This window comes from Nestor notabilis, unplaced genomic scaffold, assembly GCF_000696875.1.
Source record: "Nestor notabilis isolate BGI_N333 unplaced genomic scaffold, ASM69687v1 scaffold4746, whole genome shotgun sequence".
NCBI lineage: Eukaryota > Metazoa > Chordata > Aves > Psittaciformes > Psittacidae > Nestor > Nestor notabilis.
Genome location: NW_009932213.1, coordinates 36,485 through 54,467, shown reverse-complemented (window position 1 = coordinate 54,467; position 17,983 = coordinate 36,485).

Below are 17,983 nucleotides of genomic sequence, written 5' to 3'. Positions count from 1 at the left end.
CCTCACACTGATGTTACTTAATGCAGCATCCCATCACTGCCTTAAAACAACTGAAACAAGCGCATTCGTCGAACATGTCCAGGACACTCCAGCTGCTGCACTGATACTACAGTACAAAAATAGCTCCAAAAATACTACAGGCTGATCTTTTTTTCTTTAACTGAAACTCCTTCAGAATGGAACAAGAGGAAAATGCACAGTTTTAGTCTCTCCTGTGGGAGGAAGAAGGAGCAGCAGCATTGTCAGAACAAGTGAGCATGGATATTGTGGTTTGGTATTGCAAGGCAGTACTGGAATGAAAGTCCTTGAGGTGTAAATAATCTAGTTCTTGGGTGCTGTCTTCAGAGACTCTCTGAGCGAGCGTGCTTTCTCTCACAATAAGAAAAAACAATGCAGTGTACAGGAGGATCATTTTCATGTAGAACTCTAAAAACAATTTGACTGTATTTGGGGTATCTTTTCTCTTTCCTTCGAATGTCATGAACCCTTAGAAAATATACAAGGTTCTTCTCAACTGTGGCAACTTACTCAACTGGGCCACCACCGCCTTGGAGAGATCATGATGTAAATAATGCCATGTGTCTAGATAGAGTTTCCAAAATTTTTTCTATCTTTTGTTTCTTATGGAGAGAAATGCTACCAAAATATGCTATTTAGAGTTAAAGGAAAACTCCAGCATTTCATGACCTTGTGTATCTCTCATGGACTTTAAAATCATTGGGGAGATGTGCGTACAGCTGGAATTGTGCTGTTCCTGAGTATGAGTTGTAGTCTGGGTCTCTGTTGGATTAGCTTATGAATTCTCAATAAATTGAAGCAAAGGAACAGTTGTGGCCCCAAAGAGTTTACAGTGTCATAACTAGCCCATACAGGTTTGGTGGAAGCAACTTCTGCATTTTCTGAACTATCCTTATCCATTTTATGTCAAGTAAGCTTGACCAGAGGGGAATTCTTGAGAGTCTTACCATCTTGCTGGTGTTTTTACCTTGACTATTTAGCAGTAGTTAATGCTCTAAGGTACCCATGTTTTAAAAGGTACCATTTCACTTCTTCATTGTAGTCCTTCACCCACCAAAGTCCAGTAAGGTGTTAGTAGAGGCAAGTCTCAAGACTTGTGTGTGCTTTGTCTTTCTGGGAAGTTTCACGCCCTTTCTAGCAGAATGACTGGTCTGTTGTGCACTTAATTCTCCTAAACACTATTCTTTATGTTTAAGTTGAAGAGGAGGAGAGGTCATGGCTTGTGATTAAATTACCACTCTAGCTTTTTAGGCAGCTTGAAAAGTGAAATACTCCGCTGGTTTTTGGAGAGTCAGTGCCCACCAGTGAAGAAAACACCCATTTGAAAAAACAGGATTTGGAGTTCCTTGTTTAAGATAGCAGGCATCATTTATTGCTGGTGGTGGAGATTTCCAAGTGGTTTTGACACAAGTTGGTCCAAACCAACCAGGATTAGAAATTTTGGGGGTGTATCAGCTGGTGAACCCAAAATTAAACTCCCCCTTTGGTGGGTCTAAGTGCTGCACCTTAGAGTACCAATTACTCACGCAGAATGGGTGGGCTTTTTAATACTCCCCATTCCCAGCCTTCATCCATCTGAGGACATGACCAGTCATGATCATCTCCGAGGGAGCAACTTTTTCTCAAGAATTTGTAAGTAGACTTATTTAAAGCCGTACTTACCACAGGTGCTTCAAAATACGGTGTTGGAAAACAAAGGAGTATTTCTTTTGCATTCTGTATAACTGTCCACTTACACTTTTTTCTGGCTTTATCTATCCTGAAGAAGACAGCTATTGTATCTTAGGAATGCAAGTGCAATTTTTTTACTCCAATTATGTTCTTTCTGATTACTATATTCAGGGAAAATGGCATGCCACAGGACTGTGGAAGAAATGACATTAGCATTTTATCTTATTGTGGTGGGAAACTTATTACCAGGAGTTAGTAATTTGCATTGAGCTCCACGTTAGGAAAATCTTATAGATACTTGGGGGTGGGGGAGGAAGCATTTCAGTTCCTGCCAGTGTCCTACTTTGTTAACATCTCTTAGCAGGCTACATCCAGAGAGATGCTGAGAGCACTGCTATCTGATAATCAAGTCTGTTACAACCTGGTTATTAAGTAATTTTTATTAAGTACTGACAGCTCAGCTTAGAAAAAGGTTTTACAAAGTCCAAGATGGCAGTGCCAGCAAAGCTTTCTGTGTTTCCTAGTTCAGTTCGGTGTCAAACAGAATATTCTGTCTTAGAAATTCTACCAACAGATTTAATCTCATCTTAAAAACTCTTTCCAGGTTTGCCTACTCAAGTATGCTGTTGCTATCTGATTGCTCTGCCTGCCAAATTTCCAAGCTGAATTCATTTCCCATTGATAAAGTGCACGTCTAGCTGCTCAGTGCAGTCACCATTCCTTCTTTCACATGTCTCATTTCGTTATTATAGATTAATATGAGGATTTTTTTCCAACTGAAGGAACTCTTCCCATGCAATTCAGATTTAGGTATCTGCACTGTTTCTTTTTCTGGTTCTTGTTATGAAACTTTCCAGCTTTCACTTGTTTATGTTTATAAGGAACCCTTTTTCTCACAAAACATTTTTTTTTATCAAGATGTTTCACTGCAGATTATTATGCGCTAGCTAATTTTGATGCTAAATAATGAGCCCTTTGAGTTCTTTTTGGCTAGGGAAGCTGGGGTGAATGCTACTCAGTCGTCAACGTTTGCAGGTGTGTTTTTCTCATGCTCATCCTTAGCTTTTACACAGGTTAAAACCTTTGGATTGTACATATTTTGGTTTTGATTGGTTGGTTTGGTTAATATTACAGCCTGCTCTTTCTGTGGAAATACGACTGAGACTGATCAACTGAGTACTGGGTACGTTATTTACCAGTCTTTAAGTGTTCCAAGGTCTAGCTTTTCCAAACAAAGTGATGGCTGAAAATGTACATATTTCAATGGCTTTTTTGAAGTAGTAATTTGGATTGAGAGCCTTGGACAGTTTGGATCAGCTCCTTCTGTGTTGCAGGTGTAGGAATCTAGCAAATAGGAAGATTCCAGCTCTTCTGTGATAGCCAAGAGGAAAATGCTGTGCTGCAGGGAGGGGAAATGACTTTAGCTTTAGCTCTGTCATAAAAATAGGATTGGTTCAGAATACTAGAGATCAGATTTCCAGGTTTAGTATGAAGAGAACATGAAAAGAGGATTCTTCCTACTTGATTTTTCCAGCCATCTGTAAGTAGCTGGTATTCATCTTGGACGTACCCCAGCAAAGATTACTCTTCCCACAGCAAAGAAGTCTCTTGTTTCTTACTGCCTTTCTGATTATTATTTTAATAGCCTCTGTTGCTAGTAGTGCCTAAATATTGCTGTAACAGGGAGTGTCCTGGACACTGGCCATAGTTTTATGAACGAAAGCTACAGCTTAAAGTAAGCAGGAGAGAAACTACTGTTGGAAGAAATCACTGCCTGGCCTGAGCTAACAGAGCTGCTCAGTCTGCTCGAGTCCCAGCTGTACGCTTTCTTTCCATTCCTAGTTTTGATATAGGCCTTTAAAAGCAGGGAAACCTAAATACTTTCTTCATATATTTATTCTATTTGCTGAGGGATCTGAAAAGGTTTCTTTCATGTTTACAATTTGCTTGCTGCTGTGATGGAGTCTGCAGGATCTGGGGTTTGAGGCACCCTTGATCAGAGCTGCAGAAGCAGCACTTTATGGGCACGGTTTGCTCATTAGAGCACGGTAATTAGTTGAGTGAGCTGGGTGAATCTGGAATGTGCTTGCATCCAACTATTTTTGTGAATTCTGCTAACTATGGCCAGCGATCAGTTACCAAAGTTTTCATCCTTAAATTTGAAACTAAGCTTGTATTTCCTTGAGCTAAGAAAAGAAGGGGTGAAAAGAGGGTCTATATAATGCCTGCTTTAACTTGGAACCAAAGACTTTTTCTACAGAAACTTAACTTTGAAGTCCAGAATCAGCATACACTTATTTTAATCTGCTATTACAGCACTCATATCTCAATAATTTGTGAAAAAATATGGAAAGTGCATCTGTCCCGAGGAATAATAATACTTTTGCCTATGAGTAGATGATGACACCAGAGAAATAAGCTCCTTCAAGCATTAATGTTAGTGCCTTTTTAGAAAACACAAGCAGAGTCCATGGTCGAGACCTACTTCAGCTATTAGTGGATATGTAACAGCCAATACCATTACCAACATAATCACCGCACTGCCTGTTTTAGTGTGCTCTGAATTGTTGAGAAATAAATGCATTTTCAATCAAATTATGTTCTGTAGTGATCCCTTCATTTGAAAGGAAGAGAAGTTACTTAAGGGATGTGTTGTTGTGTCCATTGGAAACGCTGCCCTTCAGTGCAGAACAAGCATCACTCAATCCATTAATAGAACTAAAGACTTATGTGCTCAGGGACTTTTGAATGAGGTCAAATGAATTTGCTAAAGGTGGAAAGGCTCTGGCTACTTTAAGCTGTTTTCATTTGAGCAATTTAAATGAAGAGGGCAGTTTCCACTGCCTACTTCAAGGTCCTTCCATCTCACAGGGAGTAGCAGGCTCCAGCAGAAGGAGATTCACAGCAGAAGCTGACATCTGTGCTCAGCATTACTCAGAGGAGGCTGCCTTGTTTATGCTTATAATTCAGGCAATTTCAGTTAAATGCTTAAAGTTGGATCACATCAATAGTCCTTGTCCGTAGGCTATAATAGGTCTATTTTTTTTTTCCTGAGTACAACCACAGGGGATTAAAATGTCCTTGAAAGGATGTAGTTTTAAGGCTACTTTGTTGAAGTGCTCCCATTTAACAGTAGAGTTTTATGCCTGGATCTATGAGACATACAGATATTTACAGGTTGCAACAAAGGGTTACATATTTTTCATTCTAGGTTAGGAAGATGGAAGATAGCTTTCTAATGAGCTAAGAATGCACTGGTGTCCTGATGTATTGTCACTTGTCTCTAATTCTGGGATAAATATGTTTTTCTTAACAAAAAGTGTACTTCAAAGGTAGGATTCCTTATGGCCAAGAGGTTGATAAGTGTTTTTCAAAAGGCAGCTTGGTCTTCTGAAGTCGCCTGGGCAATACTAGTAAATGGTACAAAAAACACTAGATATCTTTATGCAACTTTAAAGAAATCCTACTTGCAGATATCCAGCCTGTCCTGTGATCTCTATCAGTATTAATCTGAACAACAGATAACTAAACTTGTAGAATATGCCCAGCTTGTCCTCTGCTAAAAAAACCCCAAACCAACCAACTAAACAAGAAACCACCCCAAACCCTTGGATGGAGAGTTGATGTTCATATCATCCTTGTATGGTACTGGTTTTGCCATCTTGTATTATGCACAAAGAGTGCACAAAAGAGGAAATTCTTTGCATTTACCATCCAAAGAAGGATTATTCAGTGGTAATTGTGCTAATTGATGATGTAATTATTATCATTAAGCTATTGTTACTTATTCAAGTATGTGACAAAACAGTATAAAATAAGTCCTTAATATGAGTACAGAAGAATAGGTAGCGGAAATATATTTTTTTTTTAATTCTTGGGTATGATTTGTTTCCCTTCCTTTGTAAATATTGGAAAATAAACAGGAGCTTTGTTCAACCTTTGATGAACATTCTTATTCTGCGTGGTGCTCATTCGTTCCCTAAAATCTTCCACCTTAGAGACTGCAGCTGGAAACAAGTTTTAACTGTGAAAACTCAGTTCATTGTGTGTTTTAGCCTTTCTTTCAAGGGGCATTAAGCAACCTGGTGTAGTGGAAGGTGTCCCTGCCTGTGGCAGGGGGTTGTACCTAGAAGAGCTTTAAGGTCCCTTCCAACCCAAAAAATTCCATGACTCTATGATGTGCATAACTAAATCTCCATGGAAACCAGAGGCAGGAGGATGGATGTCACCTGTCAGTGTAGAGTAATAATCTACAGAAGAGATGTGGCATCTTATGGCACAGAAGAGTATCTGCATGTACTGTAAGACACAGGGTGGGATGCATGGATTGGGTAGTGGGGAAATCATCCAACTTGCATTTTATTCAGAGGAAGGTAGTCTTTATTCTGTTTCCATGCTCTCAGGCAATCCTAATACAGAGCTGCTTTCTCTGAACTGCTCTCCTTTCAGGGTTTAGTTTTTGTTTTCTTCCTGTGTTTTGTAGTCTCCAGCTGGAGAATAGAGCTGTCAGTCAATTGCTATAACCTGCTTCTGGGTCCACACCACTCCTGCAAGTAACTGTTTTGGTTTTATCACTTAATGCAGCCACTTCGGCAGATTCCGGTGACTGCTTTAGATTCTATGGCTCTTTTGCCCATTGTTTTAAGGCAAATTCTATCCTTCACATGGAGTGAAAATCAAATGCAGGGTTGAATCCACCAGAGGTTTTGGCAGGAATTGATTTTCAAGCAGATAGTTTCCAGTTTACCTTCAGTTGTTCTTTGGCATGTGTGCTAACTTCCGGTGGGGCTGTGGAGAGCAGTAGACTTTCTTAGCATTGCAAGACCACTGCTGATGGCTCCATTTCACTCTTGTCTGAGAAGCCCAAGCATTGCACCTTTGAGCCATTGATGTTGCTTGTCCTTTACTCTCATTTGTCGACCTTCCAGCTGCTGAACTTTTTCCAGTCGTGGATGCTGGAGTTTCTTGGAGAACAATTGTCCAGAAGAACGGAGAGGAGTTCAGTTTCAAAATTGCTTATTTAAAAATCTGACTTGCATCATCACTTTTCTGTAGCTGTTTTTTCCCCCTACTTGGTTCAGATGGCATACTGTAGAACTCAAGGCTGGCATTTGCTTAGGCTGGGAGCATAGGTACCTCCATGAATGAATTTTCAAGTTGTTTAACTGGATTGTGGATCCAGAAAATACTGACTGAAGAAGAGAATTAAATGAATGGTTTTGGTTTTCACTGGGGTGTTAAGCCACCAGTCTGCCAGACTTCTGCCCTGTAGAAGTTCAGTGTGCACGGTCAAATACATGAACATTAAAATGGACCTAGTACTTTTGGTACCTTGATGTTTGGGAGTACCTGGTAGCTCAGTGGTGTGATCATTTAGTTTCTGTGGTCATCCTGATTTGGTAATGCTGTGATGAATTGCTTTTTACTAATGGGAAACAAGGGACAGTAATGGAGGAAGATGACTCCTGCTAGTTAAAATACTGTAGCAAGTATTTTATCCATCTTTGTGGATGAAGAACCTCTTGTGCTAAGGGCAGCTGAAATAGAGAGTGAGGGTTTGCTAGGCTGGGTTTTGGGTGGGGTTTTCTTGTTTTTAATCAATCTGCTTCAGAAATGAAGTCTCACTCTTACAAGGCCTTGGTTTGTTCTTTTTTTATCTTTTATCTTATGACTGTAAACTTGCCAGGAAGGACAAATATTCCAAAAAGATAGGCTTAGTGGTAGATGGAAAACCAGGTCCACATTCTGGGGTAGTCTTGAGTATTGTTGTGGTTTCATGTTTTTTGCTGTGTGACCTTAAAAAGGATAAACATCAACAAGTGGGGTACTAGACTTTCTGCTCCTAAATTACTGGTGTGCTGGTGCTGCGAATGGCAGGACTGACTTGACAGCTGTTAAAGAAGACGTTGCCGCTTACTGTTAAGACCTGACTGAGAGATTACTTTGCAGAAAGAAGCTTGACATCAGAGGAGCAATGAAAATGCATTACCCCACTGTTACACATCTGTCTGCAGCTGCAGGTGTGCCTGTAGGTTTGCCTTGTTCAGCTTTCACGGGCCAACACACTTCTTAGAAGTTACCAGGGTATAGTCCTTGGGAAAATGAGTGGCAGGGTTTAGTTAGACACTAAGATAAAACGCTTCTTAAATGGGAACCAAGTTGAAAGCATCTAAAAATTGATACAGAAGTAATTTGTCATGAGTGTGAAATGGTAATTTTATCATGAAAATCTACCTTGTAAAATAGATCTTAGTAAAGCAGCAAGTATCATTCTAAGAAACAGAATGTCTTAGATTAAATCTTTAGATGTTTGCTTATGCATCTTTCACCTGTTCCTTAAACCAAGCAATTGCCTTTCAGTTTTCCAAATGGCACCTGTGGAACAGAAGATGGAACTCTAAAATTAAATCATTAAGATAATGTATGTTTGGTATGTGTGTCAAGTAAGATTCCTATTTTCAGCTTTTACTGAGCTCTTAATTTACTGATGAGCTTAAGTAGCCGAGATACAGTAATAGTGCGTTTAGTTAATTGGCTAATGTGAAACTTTATCCCTGCCAATAACTGTGACACTGGAATAAATTCAAGATGTGGTGTTAAATTCTGTAACTAAGCTAATTTAATCATTGGTCACTGTAAAAACAGTTACCAACTTGGAAGCTTTTTTGTTCATTTCCTTCTGGAATTTGGGACTGCTGTGCATGGTAGAAGTGACCTGGCAAAGAATGTCATGCTCACCTGGGTATTCATGAGGAACATTAAACTGGCCATCTGTCTTGTGCATTATACCTTATCACACAGCCCACGTTAAATTTAAAGCCTGATGCAAATGAACACTGTGGTGAGATGGATCTGAAAATTGGGCTGACTTCTGCAGCTCCTCCTAAGCAATTTTAATGTCGGGGAACTCTATGGATTTCCAGGATCTCTGTTAGATTTAAAATTTTCCTAGGTAGCACTGAGCCACAGTGGTGACCTAAAAAGGTTGAAATTATGTTGAAACTAGATCTGAATCTTGGTGGTGCTGGCAGGACTTGTTTCTGTTGGGGCACTGAAATGCCTCAGCTCTTCCCTCACTGTCCTTTCTTCTGACCCAGTAAATGGGTTAAGAGCTGCAGAAGTCTGGGTTTACCTGTAATAAAGTAAATTCACTAGTGGCTTCACCCAGAAAGTCTTCACCATTTGCAGCATCGTGAGTACACACATGGTCTGCTGAGGAGGGTGTGCTGACTGACCTTAGTGCGGTTGCACCTAATCAGGGTGGAGCTGGCTTCTTTGTTCAAAGAGAATTATCACCTCAACACTTCTTATAGTTCTGGCAGGATGAAAGATAAGGCTGCGGCTGCCTTTGATTTTCTTTTCCCTTTTTTTTTTTTTTTTTCCCAATGAAAATTGCACTAGTGCTGGAAGTTCTCCTGGTGCGTTAAACACAGACCAGATGTACAGCAGATGTCCCTGTCTGTCACTTAGCCGAACTGGGAGAATTTGTGATGACCTTGTGTGGTCGGTCTGTGGCTGTGTGACAGGCTGGCACGGGCTCTGCCGCTCCCATGGCTTCAGCCAACATGAAAAGCAAAGCTTCAGTTTAATTGCTGCTGAGCCAGACCCTGGTTTGTGCCTTGCTCAAAGCTTGGCTGTTAGCGTGCGGAGAAGCACTTGCAGCACTTCCAATTGTAAGTTTTGTGACAGGAGGGATGTCAGCCTGCAGTAAACATCTTTAAATCTTTCCTTAGCAGTTCATATGGATCTTTATTATGCAGTAGTCAGAGAGAGAACGTTATTGAGGAGGAAGGGTGTTTTTGAGCCAGGACAACTGGGAACATTAGATCGTACCTTGCATTAAATCCACCAGTCTCATCTACTGGTCCATGCTGCTGGCATGGAGCAGCAGGCACGTGCCTGCATCACAGCAATATGCCAGCATGGAGGTGACTGGTTGGAAGAACCTGCTGCTTTATGGTTTTATCTGATGTGTCTGAAGTTTCCCTGTTAACTGAATCAAGGGGAAGATAGAAAAGGGGTTTACTGCTTTAAAAGTGAAGTTGTTTAGTTGCATTGTCTCTCATGATGGGAGACAGAAACCACTGGGTCTGGGTGTCTTTGGGTTTTTTGGGGGGCGTTCTTTTGATTTTGGGGTATTTTTAGGTAAGCTGTGCAGCTTCCCACTGCATTTCCAGAGCTGTTTCCAGCTCTGCTGGTCTGTGTACTGTGCTTACTTCGTTTTGCATGCAAGGGACTGTGTGGATGCCAAGCTCTCAGCTGTGATTAAGTTTTAACTTAGACTGTACTTTGCAGAAGTCAAAAGAAGCATGTACTTTATGCAGCCTATCTCAAATAGAATATTTTTCATGTTGCTGACAGTTTCCTTAATGGTTCTTGTCATAAGCTTCCAAGGAAGATAGTCTAGTTGTGCACTGTAGATCACGCAGATTAAAAGTCAGTGCTTGCATGCTGTTTTGGGAACAGGTAAATCTTTATCCTCTTCTTCATCCAGCTGAAAACGTGCATCTACCAGAGACAGGAGCAGTTTAAATTCTAGTGTAAACAGTGCTGACAAGTAATTGTGTTGATAAAGTCTGTCCCTTGAAGCTGTTTCACCACAGCACTGCTAGAACTTCACTTCAAGGCTGAAGCTAATGCTGAGCAGCCAGTATAGCTGCTGCTGTTCTTCCTACTGGCTCTGGAAGCAGAATTTGTGGCTCCAAGATTCCTCTGATGGTGTGTGATAGAGACAGATGGACATCATCTGGCCTTGGCCCTGCCTGGCAGTGTTCCCGCTTCATCTGCGGTTGCCCCTTGACTGAGACACTAAAGGTTTGAGGTGATGAATCTACAAAGGTGTTTTCTCCCTTAGACATTTTTATCTGTTAGGAGAAGAGGTGTTACATCATGAGCTTAATCGAGATGATTGAGAAATATTGTGCTTGTGCTTCCAGGGGGAAGCTGGATGGGCAGGCAGGGCTCAGGAGTAACCCACAAAGCTTTTGTAATCTAATAATAGAGCCATAGAATTAACACTAGGAAATAGTGCTGGGCTTTTGGTGGGAGACCAGTGTGAAAAATTTGCTTCGGAAAATATTATTTGAAATCTTGAGGCGTTTGAAATCTCAGAGCTTTGTTTGCATTATTGCTCTGACACCACTGATCCAGAGCATTTGTAACTGTCAGGCTTTGCTGTCCTGCTCTTGCAGCTCCAGGAACAGAGGAATTGTCCATATAAAACCCTCATGAACTGATGGGAGGCTGAAGTTCACCTCTTGGTAGCTGGCTCTTAGCTGTGAATTGCACGTCGTTAGACAAAATACACAAGTATGGTTTAAATTTCTGCAAAAGGCAACCTATGTTGTCACAGCGTGTCCCAGCACAAAGCACACATCAGTGCTGTTGGTGATCTGAATAGATCCTGCATGTGATAGGATAAGTTGGGGTGTTTGGGTCTGGTGTACCATCAGGGAGCAGATCTCAAAAGTTTGAAGCTTTTATTTCTTGCCTCAAAATTGCTAGCTTCTTTCTTCTTTGAAATGTAAGGGGTAATGAGTGATGAGCTGCCTGGAAATACCAGGCTCTCTTGATTTCTTCTGCAGTTCCTGTTGAAAATATGGGAGAAACGGAAAATACAGTGTAATAGCTGGTAATTAGAGTCATTTTTTCTTTGTCCAGCACATTCATACGCCCTCATCCTCTCATGTGTTTTATATCTCATGCTGTGAAGCTTCTGGATTGACTCAGCAAAGATTCAGTGCCTTGTGTACGTGGAGAGGCAGGGAAGCATTATGTACATATGACTTGTCCAAGGCTGCCTGTAATTACCAGTGTAACTTGCATTTTATTCACTACGGTTTCTTCTGTGTAATTAACTCCTTTTGGAGGAAGGCGTTGTTTAAGAATTGAGGAAAGACCTGGAGAAACAGGGAATGCACATTCCCTGCTCCTGCTTTGATCAGTACTTTGTGACATCCCTAGTGCCAACACAGGTGAGCATCATCTGGGGGTTCACAGTGCTGTTTGCCTGGTTGGCTTTGAGTGTAGGGGTGGCACAAGTGATTGATGGCACCCCCTTTCCCCAGGGGGACCACATACATCATCTACATGAGCAGACACGTGTACAGGCAGCTCATGTAGGAGTGCAAGCCTGGATTTGAGTGATGGTGATCAGTCTGCTGTCCCCACTGGCTCCTGCCTTCTCCATCTGTTTTTTGTTTTATTTTTTTCCTTCCCTCCTTCACCTCTTTCCAGGTAGGAGAAAGGGGAAGCAGCCCCTAAGTCATGTTGGTGGGTTTACTTCTTGAGCACAGCTTTGTTTTTGCTAGGTTTGCTGCTCTAGAAAGCTTCACACCACACATTTATTTCTTGTCTAGCTCAAAATTAACTGGTTTGCCTACACCATTATAATATGGGTTTGAGTCTGTAGCTTGGTATTGTATTAGACACCTGTTTAAAGGCATGTGGCTTGAATTTCTATCAAGAAATGTAGTTTTTCTTGTAGTGTTCATTTTCCCTCCCCAGTCTACCTTCCTGAAAAAGCCTAAAACTCAACCTAGTTTCTAGCATTGTTTTTATATCCATCCACCCACCCATCCAGCCATCCACAGCATTTGGAAAGCTCATAGAATCATAGAATGGTTAGGGTTGGAAAGGACCTTAAGATCATCTAGTTCCAACCCCCCTGCCTTGAGCAGGGACACCACACACTAAACTATATCACCCAAGGCTCTGTCCAATCTGGCCTTGAACGCCACCAGGGTTGGAGCATTCACAACTTCCTTGGGCAACCTATTCCAGTGCCTCACCACCCTCACTGTGAACAACTTCTTCCTTATATCTAACCTAAACTTCTGTTTAAGTTTGAAGCCATTACCCCTTGTCCTACCACTAGAGTCCCTAATGAAGAGTCCCTCCCCAGCATCCTTGTAGGCCCCCTTCAGATATTGGAAGGCTGCTGTGAGGTCTCCACGCAGCCTTCTCTTCTCCCGTAGGGGCTGTAACACTGCTCTGAATAATCTCAGGACTGCACTGATAGATGCTTCCTTTAGTTTTCACATGAAATCTTGCTGCTCCTTCCTTTCCTTGTTAGGAATATTGAGGTGTTCAGTGAAATATTTCATTTGTAAGTCTTTTACTACTGTCCTGGGACACTTCCTTTCCAAAACACTTGCCTTGCAAAAAAGTAACCTTATTAAGAAATAAAAATGCTGGAAACTAGCAATAAACAGATAATATTCTGTCATTTTCCTGTTGTGTAAACCTCTGCTACTTAATGTAGCCTGTGCTATTTAATGTCATTTAAATTGTCTGCTTCTTAGATGCAATACATTTCCAACTGTTTAGCTGTTTTCTGCACCTCTCCTTTGTACTGACTCTTCCTCCAAGCACTGTTGTAATTCAGCTGCTGGAAGGATCACATTAGAAAATGATGCAAAGAAAATTATTAGGATGAACTGTATCTAGATATTGATACCAAATTACAAGATACCTTATGAGGAAATTGGAGCAAAATAGGTTTAAAGTGAGACTCATTTGATAGAGTACTACTCACTGATTGTGGGAAGGGAAACCCTTGGGATTTACTAAAAGAAACTTCATGGGTAGTAAACTGTTATTTTGCATTTCGTTTGTCTTAGAAAAATACTTTGTTTGCAACTGATCCTCAACAAGGAAACAATGTTGTAAAGAAAATATTTTGGATTATTAGTTCAATTTCAGTAATATTTAGTTAGCATCTCCTGACTGTTCAAATAGTCACCCACTGCTGTTTCTCAGGTTGATATTGCTTCCCCTGTTGAGGCTGTGCATGTCTGCAGTTAAAGCAAACCAAACAGCACCTGCATGCCACCTTCTGCTTGCTAGCCTTGGCCTCTGCAAGTTTTGGTCTGTGTTGTTTCCCTTGCGTCCTCATCCCGTGGAGTCTGGCAGTTGTCAAATCCCATCTTTTCCACTGAGAACAGTTTCTGGAAATCTGTCTTAACCTATCCCATTCAGATAGACTGTTTTGGTGATTTTTCTGTCCTTCCTTCAGCACTTCTGTTGGGTGCTCCTGCTCCTTTCCTCACGATTCATTCAAAATCTTTTTCATCTCTCAACACTTAAGCAGTTGTCTTCATCTTTTAGATATTTTCCAAAACAAAACAAAAAAGCCGATGAAAACGTTACCAGATCTTGCCAGATTCTCCTGATACTAGTGTCATTTCAACATGTTGATGTTATCTTCTAACACTTGCCTGTATCTGCTCTTAACTCGTGATCCTGATACTAGTGTCATTTCAACATTTTGAAACATTTTGATGTTATCTTCTAACACTTGCCTGTATCTGCTCTTAACTCATGACCCAAGGGGTCCCTCCATGTCAGCCTTCCCCAGTGCTTGTTTCTTGTTCTGTGTTGAACTTCATAAACATCTGCAGAGATGTGGAAGCGCAGAAGGGCATTGTTCTTGCAGCTCCATCCCACAGCTGCTGGTGGACGCATGGAGTTCAATAGCTTTGGCCCTCCAGTCCTAAAATGAAGGATGACCAGTCCAGATGTCTCCTTTACTGTGAGGGTGCTGAGGCGCTGGCACAGGGTGCCCAGAGAAGCTGTGGCTGCCCCATCCCTGGCAGTGTTCAAGGCCAGGTTGGACACAGGGGCTTGGAGCAACCTGCTCTAGTGGAAGGTGTCCCTGCCTGTGGCAGGGGTTGGGACTGGGTGAGCTTTAAGGTCCCTTCCAACCCCAATCATCCTAGGATTCTGGGAGCAGCACTGCCAGGCTCTCCATGTCCTGGCTGGGTTGTGTGTGCATGGAGACTTCTTGAACACACACTTTGGCCAGTCTGGGACAGTTTTTCCCACCTCTTACAAGAGCAGCAAAAGGTTAATGCTACAAGCAACATGTGCTTCTGTTTCTATGGAGAATGAAGAATTTCACTATTTTATTCCTAACTATTTTCAGAAACAGGTGAAAGATACTTGAAGAAATGGGGTGGGAGGGAAGGGCTCACGCAAGGCTGCCTGACAGCAAAGGAGATGTTTCCCCAAATGCTTAAGTTTTTAGATCAGTTGCTGGAGGTAATTCTGGGCTGTAGGAGGTGACCGAATGCTGTGGCCTCTCTTACAGGTCTACTATGTGGTCAGTAACTGGGAAGGAGGAAAATCTAATTCAAGACTGAAGCAGAGGTCCACCTGTCCTCCTCCAGAGGCTGTAAGCTTCTGATGTCTCATTCAGCAGTTGAATTTTCATTATTTTAATTTGTCAGTAAGTCCTTTGGGGCAGAAATATTATCCAATTTGATTAGAGTGCTACAGTTCATGGCTGTATAAACTAGGAATTATGAATGCTTTAGCTGGATATTGGCTTTTAGTATGAGACACTTCTGTTACCAGCTGCTCGTACTCATCTGGTCTGCTTTGGAGGAGATAGCAGTACTGTGATCCACAGTGATAGTGACATAACAAACACAACAGCTGTTAAAAGTTCTATCTACATAGACATTTTCTGACATTCTGTTAAGAAACTGATTTAAATATCTGGATTTATCTGCCTAAGCTCACTCTAAAGCGCAGATAACCTTACTGATTCCACTGCTTTGATGGGAAGCTGTGGGGAAGGGAAACAAACTTTCATAATTCAACTTATAAGACAGTCTGCAAGGACTGGAGAAATAAATCTTTCCTTCTGAAAAATAACACTGTGTAGTTTGCCAGGAGCTAAGATTAGTAGGTCAGACAGTATGAGCTACCTTCAGGATCCCGGAGTACTCTACCTGTGAAAGGAAAACACATTATATGCTGCTAGATCCTATCGATGGAACAGAAACTGCCTACTGCTTGTCTGCTACTGTTTTTTAGGTCACTTTGAGGTATTAAATAGTCCAATAAAGAACACTTGGCTATGGAAGAGGTTTTGAGCAGTGCTTTCGTTTCACATGTGTAGGGACACCTGGATGGCAGACGTGCCGGATGGGTGGATGCTGAGTTCAGATGAGACTTGCCTCTTTGCTCGCCTCTCTTCCCCAGCCCTCTGTGCATCACTGCAGTCCCATCTCCTTCCCCAGCCCCTACTGCATCCAGGAGTGCCTTACTGATAGGTTTGGGTTTCTTCTTTTACGCGTGTTGAGCCCTAGGAAGTTCATTATGTAGCTAGTAATTATCAGTACTTCTTACCACCCTACCTATTGCTTCTGCCATTAACATGAATGGACCTTAACAATCCCTAAAAATGGTATTTGGTGGTAGTGCTCCGTGTACAATGTAAGTAGTAGTGCAGTTCTAACTGGAGGGGAATAGTGCAGGGGTGTCTTTAAGACGACTGTCTTTCTAGAACAAGTCCAATATCCAGGACGATAAATAGCATCTGTGTTCACTTTGTAGTAACCCCTCTGGTAGCCCAGGAAAAGCCTTTGTGAGGCCACATAGTGGCCTGTGTGGTTCTCCCCAAGAAAGGCTTAAGCTAAGCAAGGTCCTGCTTCTTGTCAGCAACTTCTTGCCCCTCTTTGGGATGCACAACACCATCTGAGTATCTGCAAGCTACTGGGGCAAGAACAGCCTAAATTATTTTTAGAGTCTCAACAATATGCTGATCTTTTCCTTTTTGAAAAGTAGACTGTTAATGGTCTTCATATTTCCTTCTAAATAAATCTCTTGCCAAAAATATCAATCATTGCCATCTATTGAGATGGGCAACTTTTAGTATTGCTTCAGAGAGAACATGCCTTCTTGGCATTTATAAAACTATTCATGTTTTCAAGCAGGATATTAATAATTTCTTACTTATGTTGAAGTGATGTAAGATGAAAAATTAATGTGGCTGTTACTTGCTCTCCCAGATCTTGCAAGCTGGCTGTGCCTCTGATGTGCATGGTCTTAAATGCGCTCAACGTTTTCTTTTGAGCTCTAGTTTACTTCCAGAGTGAGGAATGTAAAACTGACACTGTAAATACCTGACAAAGCATTTCAGACTGCTGCTGTTTTGTTTCACTGCTATTCTGACTACTCTTTATCATCTTTATTATACAAAAGGGAAAGTCCTTTCATGTGGTCCAAAACTTTGATTGTAGAAATTCAGGTAGTGATGTTTCTCTTTAGTGACTAAGACATGAGGTAGAAAGTGAAAGATCTGGGCCCTTTTACATATTAGGGTTTTTTTGTGTCTTCAGTTTCTTGTTATCCCTTCTGCTCCATCTATCCATACAGCCAGAAAGAGATTAATGTTTCTTCGGGGGAGGCATAAAGCTTTTAGGGGATTGTTGAAGCACTTCTAATAAATGGTAAACACGCTAAAGACCTTTTTAAATACTGGCTTAGGAAGCCAAGTTGTGTTTAAAGGCTTAGTACTTGGACGGATGGCTTGTTACGCTGGATTTGGCTTTAGAGGCATTTGTAGAGTCACTTTCTTCCACCATCTTTCTTTCCAACTTGAAAAAAAAAAATTATCACTGGGTTTATCATCACTGCTGACTGTGTAGGAAGGATTGTGTCTCCAGGGAGAAGTTATTTGGGACTGCTAGGATCTCTGTCTCTTTAGTCTCTCCCCTGCTATTCTTGTCTAGTGGAGAGCAATATATTCGGATGCTGTCTTGGGCAAACGGGCAAGCGAAGGAGAGAAATGGCCTGTTGCAGTTCTGCTGCAGTGATGGATATGTGGCTGGCAGGGCTGTGTGTAGGAAACACTTCATGCTTGGGGAAGTGCTGCGGGAAGTGCTGTTAACCTGCTTTCATAATTAATGTTTGGGGAGAAGGAGAGGGCCCTGTGGGATAAATTAGCATTCACTGGATGCACATGCAAACAGATGTTAGCCGAAGTAGAATGCAAGGAAAGCTGCCCACTGACCCAAATTTCTTAGTGTCCTGTTCAGTCTGTCTGTCTGAAATGTTCATGCTCTAACGGCTAAGCCTAAAAAGGAAACAATTCCTTGTTTAAGTGTTTTACCACATATGCTTTTACAATTTCATAATATACTATGTAATCCATGCAGTCCATCTTGTCTGAGCTGCCTCCTTCACCATTGTTCTAGGCTGGACCATTATCTGCTCCCAGCTTGCGTGTGCTCAGCTCAGACTTGGACCAGCGAGGGCTGGGCTTTGCCAGGAAACTGGGTGTTTTGTAAACACTTGGTTTGCTGTTCGGAGGTCTGTTAAATGGTCAGCACTTCTTTGAAAAGCAAATGGAAGCAATCCCATGGAAACAAAAAGCACTAAATGTTTGTGGTCACTTGAAAGGATTCAAAAGTTTATTGTTAGTTTCTGCATGGGAAACAGAGTAACAGCTGGACTCACTGCATGTGTGCTGTACAACTGTCATTTGCTACTTTTAATTATGATC